At 41.6% G+C, this 9,792-nt stretch overlaps 1 long non-coding RNA gene across 1 annotated transcript; it reads left to right on the top strand.

The window, feature by feature from the left end:
* The first annotated feature begins 5,731 nt into the window (after window positions 1-5,731).
* Window positions 5,732-9,591, top strand: LOC140694318 (uncharacterized). Its single transcript, XR_012070049.1, has 3 exons — window positions 5,732-5,931; window positions 6,235-6,361; window positions 9,506-9,591. It is a non-coding gene; the product is annotated as an uncharacterized lncRNA (long non-coding RNA).
* Window positions 9,592-9,792: the final 201 nt, after the last annotated feature.

Here is a 9,792-nt window from a genome sequence, read left to right as displayed (position 1 = left end):
TTGTGGAATCCCTGTCCATTTTACTTTGGACTTAAGTAAACTTTTAAATTCCAAGTAAACTTAACTGGAATACTGAAAAGAGAACTGTGGTGGTACCGAAAGTCCCCTACTTCCCTTCCCCTTTTTTCCTGAGAGTAAAAACTGCTGACAATGTGGAGTATATATTTCATGACCTTTAGGCCTATGTCATATATATATACACATACATAAACGTATATGAGAAATCTATGTATATGTGTGTGTATATAAGCTTTATTGAAAAATAAGGCCATACTATATGTTTTCTGCAGCTCGGTTTATTCACTAAGGTATATATCACAGACGTCCTCTCCCTCCAGACTCATCCGGTCCTTTCAGATAGAGTAGAGTGGTCTCCTGATGTGCAGGTTTGGTCTCTTGTGTAAGGACACCTTTCGTGGGAGAGAACTGTGGACAAGGCCTTGGACCACGCCGAAACACCGGAACTTTAGTGGCCACAGCTCACCGTGATTTACCGCATCATTGTCTTGATGGTGGACACTTAAGTTTTCTCCATTTTCCACTGTCAGAAAGGGTGTCTGACTGGCATCCTTCTTGTACAAACATTCCTGTGATCTTGTATGAGTATTCCTTTAGTTAAGGTTTCTGGAAATTTAGTCCTTGGATGTGACAACTACATAAATCACAGGCTCCTTTCAAGTGAATCTAGAAATTCCTTCTCCTGTGGGGAATGAAAAGATGTAGAATAAATTTTGTAACCAATTCTCTATCCCTGGGTATGATTCCACTTCAGGTTTTCTTCCCACCAATGTAAACAGTGCTGTGTAAATGCTCTGATGAGTACATCTTTTTGAACTGATTCTTTTTGTAAATGAAACGATTCCTAAAAGTGAAGTTCAGCCTGTGTGTACACACGTTTTCCAGGGTTTATATATCCATTGACATGTCGTCCTCCAAAAGATCGCTCACAGTTTGTTGTCTCAAAAATGGACACTAGCTAGAATATCTTTTACAAATATTTGCCAATATGATGAGCAAAATGATTTCCATTGTTTTAGTTTGCCCTTTATGACCAGTGTGGTATTGAGCATTTTTCACTCATTAGCCACCTAACTTTTAAAAAGTGAATGATCCCTTTTGTCCTTTGCAAACATTTAAGTGGGGGAGCTTCTTGTTGCTTTGTGACAGCTCTATGTATATTATGAACATTAGCCCCTTGTCTTCATCAACATGTATCACAGAGCTTTCCCTTGTCATTTTTTGCCTTTCATTTTGTTCAGTAGGTTCATTTTTGTTGTGGCCCAAAATAACCTTTAGATAGCAAATGTCTTCTTTTTGGGTTTTATTCTTGATATTATTCTTAGAAATGCTTTCTTATAATGCTACAAATCTCTTCTGTAGGTTTTTCTAATCTCTAAGATGGAGATGAGAATGGTACTTGTTACAGTGAGGAGAAGCTGAATTGATATGAGCAAAGAGTTGTATTTGCCCTTATTAGTACTTTCTAATATTTACATCACTTTCAGTAACTTTTCTTGTGGTCATTATGACTGGAAAAGAATTTGTTTTTTCCAGGGATTCTCTGATTGTACCAAGACAATTATTGAATTCATACTTTGCTTTTTAATTTGAAATCCCACCTGTAAAAAATACTTATGTACACTAGAGTCTCTTTTTGAGCTCATGGTTTATTTCTGTCAATCTTACTTTCTTACTCTAGCACTATATCTTACATATTGTAAAAATTTATTTAATATCTGACAGTGCAATTTTTTGATTTGCTTTTTGATCCCTATTTTTCTTTGCTATTATTATGACTTCATTTTTCCTGAAGAATTCTAATATAATTTTTTCAAGTTAAAAAAAGGATAAGTGTTGCCATGGGATTTTTTAGTAATTTTGAATTATCTTTAGGAGAACGTACATCTTTACAAAACTGCTTTCCTCCATACAAAAGGTTGATGTCTCTACTTTCACACTTCTTACTTTACCCCTCAGTACAGTCCTGTACTTCCTCCATATACAACATGGGCATTGTTTTTGAGTTTATTCCAGATTATTGTTGATGTTTTTGTTAATTTTTTAAGTGAGAAATTTTTGCTATTATATTTTTTAACTGTTAAAACTGACACCTAGGAAGGCAGATTCGGTTTGTAAATACTCACTTTGTAACTTCTCATTTAAAATTGTAAGTATTAAGTACTTGTTACAGAATCCTTTCTTTTCTGTTTTTAAAAATTTGTTTCCAAGATTCTCAAAATGGTCATAGCTAAGTAGTATACGTGGGGAGACAGATGGAGAGAGGTAGTGTGGCTCATGTACAAACTGTGAGCACTTTCATGGCTGCCTTTATGCTGGAAAAGCTGCTGAAGAGTCCAGGTTAGACCAGGGGTGGGTTTGTATGCACTTGAAAGCCAGCTTTCCTGCCTGTATGGTGAAGCCTGGTGGGCGTGGCAGGTAGATGATCAAGGTCGAATGGAGGTTATTGGCTGCACAGAGCGCTGTGTCTGAGAACTGGAGACCATCGCCATGGGAAATGCTTGGTGCCAGGAACAATGCAGAGGAGCTGGGGACCCTGTGTGTTAAGGATTTTCCAGCCCTAGTAGTGGGAAGATCAGACTCTGCATTCAGATCTGAGTTTGAATTCATCCTCTTTAGTTTACTTGTCCTCTGACTTTGGTCAAGCTATATACCCTCTTTCACTTCCTGTTTCCTTGTCTCTCAAAGTAGGAGAATTACATCCTGCTGCTAGAGTGTTTGATCAGGTTAAATAATTTGTGTCTATAAGATGCCACGTATAGTCACAAGCTCAGTGAGAAAAGGGCTGTTGCCTGTTCTTCTGCAACTCAGTGCTTGACAAGACATGGGGGAAAGCCAGTCCCTAATTTGTGTGTGATGCAAGTAGGAACAAAAATAATGTCTTGCCTTTCCCTAGCAGTACTCTTACAGCTTTGCTTCATTTACTTCTTTCCTCCTTTCCTTTCCCCTTTCACATCCTCCACCAAAAGAGCCTGAGACTCTCTCAGAATAATAGATTCAAATTAATTTAAAGGTAGGCTCATTCTCACGAAATAATAGTAACATAAAAAATAAATCTGTGCACATCCCAGAATACGTTGTATTTGATTTACACACACACACGTGTGCACACACACACACACATACACACACACACAATCAGGCTACCTCCCACTTGCAGAGGGAGAAGGACCACTTTTTCTGAGTTTTCACTCACTGAGCGTGAGAACAATGTCTCTTACACAGACTTCCACTAGGCTTCGTGCATGGTGTTTTTAATTGAATTTCGGCTTTGTAGCCATAGATATAGTCTCCTAATAGAAGAGAGAAGGTGGAGACATAGACATTCTGCTGAGATATTGGTGTCATCATATTTTAGTTGGAAAGGACTTAAGACAGCATAGAGTCATAACATTTCATGGGTGAGAATCCATGATGTTGTCACTTGGACAAGAACTTGGATCTTCTGCCATCTTGTCCATGCGGGTGAAGAGGCAACTGGGCAGGGGATGGCAGGCATCCTTCTTGCTTGAGTTCCATGTTCTTGCTAGTTTTCATTGCTCAGCTGGCTTTAGTTTATGTACATGAGGCCTCTCATGGGAAGGTCACTCTGTCCTGATAGAATGAGTTTCTTATCAGCAAAAAGCTCTGGACCCACTCATATTTCCCAGAGTTTTCTGCTGATCTGCTGACACTTTATATAATTGAGACTTAAGAAAATACTGAATATAAAATCCTTATTGTTATTGTTTGCCCTCGAGTTCCATAGGAATGGGGTGCTGTCTCAGGCTGTCTAAAGCTAGATCTGAACAAAGATAGGGTGATAGGTTGTGCTGCTGTACCTCCAAAGTCAAAGGGGATTTCCACCTTAGCTTTTAGAATCAGGCAGATTAGTTCAAATCTTGCCTTTACCAATTATTATCTTTGTGTCTTGGGGGAGAAACTGTACTTTTTTGTGTCCAAATTTGTTTATCTGTAAATAAGTTCAGTATTTATTTTAAGGTTTCTGTTTTAGAATTGAATGAGCTAATACTCTCATTTATACCTAAAATAGTGATTGCATGGTTCTATGCTGGTGCCTTGGTAGTTGATTACTAAGGGACTCCGCAGTGAGAATGGGGGTGGGGGACTCCGGGGTAATAGAGTTTATATTCCAGGATATGCTTGTAAGAGACTGGATGTGCGGTGGATTTTTACTAAATATCTACTCCTTTCCTAATCTGCATTGATTGTGTATATATCTTTATACTAATATATGAACAATTTTTATTGCAATTTAAATATCTTTGTAGTACTTACAATATGTAGCTTTAAAAAATACGTGAAATAAAATGATTTGACTTTTATTTTCTTTTCAATAGGCATAACAAAACAAAATAAAAAAAATGTTTGAAGGAGTAGAAATAATTTTATTTCTTGGAATCAGTTCCGTATAATAGATTTTTTGTTCGTGTTGTTAAACAGCATATAAAACTGATAGGTTGTGACATTCTGGAAATGAGGAAACAGTGGAGACATACTACCTCTAATGCAGTCATTTTGTTACCAAGTCCAAACTCGTTCTGCTTGCTGCATGACAGGCCAATAAATCGGGAGATGAGATGTTGGAGTAAGGAATAGTGACTTTATTTGAAAAGACGGCAGACCCAGAAAATGGCATATTGATATCCAGTAGAACTCTCTTCCCCAAGGCAGAATTCAGTCTCCTTTTATACTAAAAGCAGCGGGGATGTGGCTGGTTGTTGCAAACTTCTTGCTGTACGAATTGTTTGTCCTTGGAATCCTTTGTTCCTGCAGCTGTCCATGTGGGTCAAATTATGGTGCCCCCGTATAACCTCCAAAAAAAAGAAAGGTTATTCTCTATTTTGCAACTTGCCATCTGTACATAAGTGTAGAAGAGCTAATATCCTTAAAGATCAGAGCCCGGAGAATAGGCCCTCCTGGGTATTTCAGGCTAAAGGCAACATTCTTTTACAAAAGGTGCAGAAACAGCAAATCTGAGCCTAGAAAACAAGGTACAGGTTTAAAGTCAGACGAACACATCTAACATGGAGTGAAATTTGTTCTTTTCTATTAGAATTACTTTTTCTACCTCATAAATAATTTTAGTAAGAAACATGAGCAATTATTTTATTTTTGCTTCTTAATAAAGGACTAAAACTACACTTTAGTGAGCAGGGATGCTGTGCGTGCTTTGGGGTCACAGCAAACTCTTGTTGGGGGTGGTTGACCCTGCAACATGTCTGATGCCCCGTGAGTGTTGGTGAGGGTCCCCCTAACCAGGGGCTCTCTTCAGGAACCACCATATGGGCATTGACCTCTGGAGACCTGTTTTTCAGCTGCAGGAAAATTTTTCAGAATCTGTGATGGGAAAATCACTCCAGCTGGGGATAATCAGGGAATAAAGGAAGAGGAAATGGGCTTGAATTAGAGTAGAAGAGAAGGACAGAAGATCAGGGAGCCTGGGGGCTTGGCAGCGGGGCCTCGGGAGAGAGAGTAGCAGAGATATGGAAGTGACCGTCTACGGAACCAGCTCCTGCACCTTTCCCCGCACCCAAGCCACACAGCTCTTAATTGGGCCCAGGAATCTCTCCTGTCTGGATGTCACCCTGGGCAGAACCTTGAGAATTGAAGGTAAGGGGTGGGCAGCACTCACCTAGGGGGTCACTGAGGACTTTGATCAAGTCCACATTGACATTCCCAGTCATATGCCTTCACCTGTTCTTTATCTCAGGATCTGAGAAGCAGGAGCAAGGAACACAGGGAGAGATCCAGGAAGACATCTGACTGTGTTAAGAGACGACAGTCACAGCGACACTAGGAGCGAAAACACTTGTAGCAAAATAAAATAAATTCACAACTATTGCATCAGAGCTGCATGTGTGAGAGAGCCTAAGCCTGTCTCAGAGTGCAGGGGACAAGAGGAAAGGAATGGTAAAATTAACACTGATAATTGAAATTTTGTTAAATAGCCTGCTACAGTTAATTTTATCACGTGAATGTATGCAGGTTTATTTCTATGAGCATTTATAGGTTCACACAACCCCACCAGCCCGTCTTGCCCCCATCGGGGATGGGATTTCTCAAGCACAGTGCCCCTCCTGCTTGCTTGGGCCACGCTGCGGGTCTTCGCCTGGGGCCGGACTGCTACAGGACACTGAGTCCCCGAGGCACGATCTGGGATACATGACAGGAACATCTGTGCTCTTGGCTGAGGGCCTCCATTTCCCCCTGCAGTGTAAGAATGCCGGTGACTCAGTTAGAAGCATGCATCCAAGCCGTCCTTCCGTGTCATCACCATGTAGAAGCGGTGTCTGAATCATCTGAATTTCTGCAGAATGCTGTTTACAGTCACCTTCAACAAGTGAGTGTGTGTCCTCTTTCAAGTGAAGGAATTACTGCCGTTTTCCTGGAACTTACTCACCACTAGTCCATCTGATTTTTCTGTGCTAGGATTCAGTATGGCCTGCTAATAACTCTGCATTCAGATCTTGAAACCCTGATGAAGAGGATTATTTATTTTCTTTCTTTAGATGATAGAATTTTATTTTCAAAATTGTGAGTTTTCTGTTCTTGGAGGAATTTTTTCGGGGGTTGGATAAACAACTTTGCTCTTACCATCTTTGTGACCTGTTGCTATATGCGTCTCACCTGTCTTCTGTCACTTGTGAGGCGGTTCCATTTGTGACCCTGTCCTGGTTGTTCATGTAATAAAACATAAAATCTGTAAAAGTACAGTCCCTTTTACTCCGAAGACATTCCACAAATACTCCTTTAATCTGTGTGTGGTTTTAACAAGACACAATCATTAGAACATATACTTGCAGGTTGCCAGTGCAAAATCCCCAAATCAATTTTCTAGCTCAACATCTAAAATCTTTCTAATCTACGTTGGATTTGTATGGATAAGTGAAGTTGTTTGCTAAGAACTCAAGACCAGGTTTATAATACAGGCTGATTTAGCTCAGCAGGTCCTCCCAAGCTGAAGCTCTGCCAGAGGGCGGGGCCAAGGGGAGAGGGCGGGTCCTGCCCTCCCTGAGCTGACAGTTTCATGGCAAAGACCTTCACCAGGTGAAGAAATTGAAGTTTCTTCTAAGAAAATTGGGTCTGAAGAGTCCAAAAAGCGAGGGAGTGACACAATCCCATTTGTCTAAAGTAGGGAAGAGTGGCTGTGGGGCCACTTGGGAGACTCGTGAGTCCAGGTGGGCAGTGTTGGTGGCTTCCACTTGAGCGGTAGGACAGTCAGTGGGTAAAAGCGAACAGATTGAAGGCATGTTTTGATGGTTAAAAGGAAAGGATGAATGCTGTCTGTGAAGGTAGGATGGAGTAAGGCCCAGGTTTCTGGGTGGATTAATGAGTTAAATAATGGTCCTGCTGTGTTCTGAGGACGGAAAGCTGCAGAGGGAGTTCTGGGGGAAAACTGATGAGTTCAGCTGTGGGTAAAGTGAAACGGTATTAGATGTGTGATCTGGGAGCTCTGGTGAGAGCCAGTAGTGAGTAGGTGGCGGGGAGAGAGACTTTCAAATCATTTTGTCTTCTGAACATACATATAAGAATGAGTAATGACATAACCCCTCTATATTCTGGATTTAAAACCCAGTAACATTTTGCTATATAGGCTGCAGGGGTTCTCAATTTTTTAATAGAAATAAAATAAATTGAAACAAAACAGTGGAGTTAATGAACATCTTAGAGTTGATGTGTGTCCTTGTATGAATTTTGATTTCTCATCTGTTTATAAACATAATCTACAAAAAGTTAACTTGCTTAGCATAACTGTTAAATAGATGGACATGACACACTCTGTTGGTGGCTCAAGGTGATTTCTTGGGCAAATTATGTAGCCTCTCTGTGCCTTAGTTGCATCTTCTGTGACTGCCCCCGGGCCCCTCCCTCATCACAGCTGATTCCCTAGAATAGATGTTGGGAGGGAGGCTGCTGAAGGGAGTAAGAGGTGGCAACTTCTAGGGACACTGAAGAGAGAGACCAAAACAGATTAAAGCCGAGAAACTGAGTGCTAATACACTCAAAGGAGAAAGAATCCCGCAGTGTTTTGAGCCACTTAGCATAAGGGAAACAAAATCACGTGGATCCAAACTCTTGAGCATATGAGTATTGTGGGTGGGAGGGTGTCATCAGAAAAGGGTTGAGAAGAGGCCTTTTGGTTTCCCTTAACGTTTCCAGTAAGGATGGGGCACAGAAGCGAAAACAACCCGCTTCACAGTAGAAGGTGCTGTTTTGTGCAAAACTGACGAAGGTTGGAGACCAGTGATCAGTTGTGCTGGCAAATGAAGAGACTTCTGGATTGGGGCACTTGCTGTGACTTCCAGGTGACCTGCTGGCTGGGGGCTGTGAGGCGGGCAGTAGGTTTGCAGTGTGACCTGGGCATAATCCCTGGCTCTGAGCCCCCTGCAAGTTTCTGCAGCGGCTGCTCTTGCCCTGCGATGGGAGGGCATAAAAGGGCATTGTAGCACACGAGGGCAGGAAGGGGCTGCTTTAAAAGCAGACATGTAGCCTCCTGCAGCTGCAGACCTGCAGGCAGATTGGTTCATTGTCGTGGAGAGGACTTTGGAGGCCTTAGCGTCGTCTTAAGACTTGTTTTCCCTTGGGGACCGGGTTTGCCTTTGCATATTAATATTGAAGGTTTGGGCTTCTGGCAAAGCTGTTTTCAGAGATGGGTATATATGTAACATATCGTATAAAATAAAATGTTTTTATTTAATATGTGGGACTTTGCAGTTGTTGGGAACAGCTCTTTTGACCTGGTCTCCACGGAGGACACTAGCGGTCGGCAGAGCGTGCGGGAGGGCAGGCAGCCTGCAGTGCTGCTGCGGGGGGTTCTCCCCAGCATGGTGCTCTGCTGAGTTCATTCTTCTATGAGTTTGGTTGCCAGAGGAGCAGACAGCATAGTAATGAGTTCTGGTGGGATTGTATAATGACAGGAAGAAAGAGGGAGCCGTAGTTCTTCGGGACTACTACACTCTTTTGGTTCCTGATCCAGTGTGTCCCATTACAGAATTGATGAGTTGTGTCTATTCTGGGACTTGATTGAAATAAACGTGCAGCCTGAATATTAAGAGTTATGTTTTATTTGTCAGGAGGACTCGAGCCAGGATGACCGCCTCTCGGAACACTCTGAGGGACTGCTCCCAAGAGTAGTGGAGAAGCTAGGATTATATAGGAGCTTTACAACAAAGACCAGGTAGTTAGAACAATAAAACATTGCTTGTTATCTAAAGAAAGCCAGGTATCTCACGTTCAAGAATTTAGTGCTTTTCAATATATGGGAGGAAGCCAACATTTGGGCTCACTGAATATATTCTTTAGACAAGCACCTAGCTATCTAGGGCCAGTAATCTGTCCTTTCTTATTCTGAGTCTGCTCAGAGGGCACCGTTGTGAGTGGCTGCAGGCCTGTTTTCACTGGGGTGCGGCAGCAGTCGCTGATGACTTGTTTTCAGCATTCTTTGTTTAGTGACATGGTTGCAGTATTTTCATTCACATTGTAGTATTTTCGTTCACAGAAAATTATCATATTACCCTGATTATGGATAATCTGGAACCTTGGAAAGGAACCGAGATGGAATTACTGCAGGTAACTTCTACTTTAATAAGCCGTGTGCAAACATGAACACAGAGGGAGCATACAAAAGTATTCGGTGGTGAATGGGAAGGATTTCTGCACGTTACAGGAGAAGGCAAGGCAGAATTCCTCTTCTTTGTGGGCAGGGACGTGAGTCCAACTTTCCTTTCTGAAGTGCTTTCTGAGAACTGTTTATGGTAATTAAGGAACATA

This window comes from Vicugna pacos, unplaced genomic scaffold, assembly GCF_048564905.1.
Source record: "Vicugna pacos unplaced genomic scaffold, VicPac4 scaffold_21, whole genome shotgun sequence".
Lineage (NCBI taxonomy): Eukaryota > Metazoa > Chordata > Mammalia > Artiodactyla > Camelidae > Vicugna > Vicugna pacos.
The sequence above is the reverse complement of the archived record's forward strand: the minus strand, read 5'-3'. Positions and strand labels throughout refer to the sequence as shown.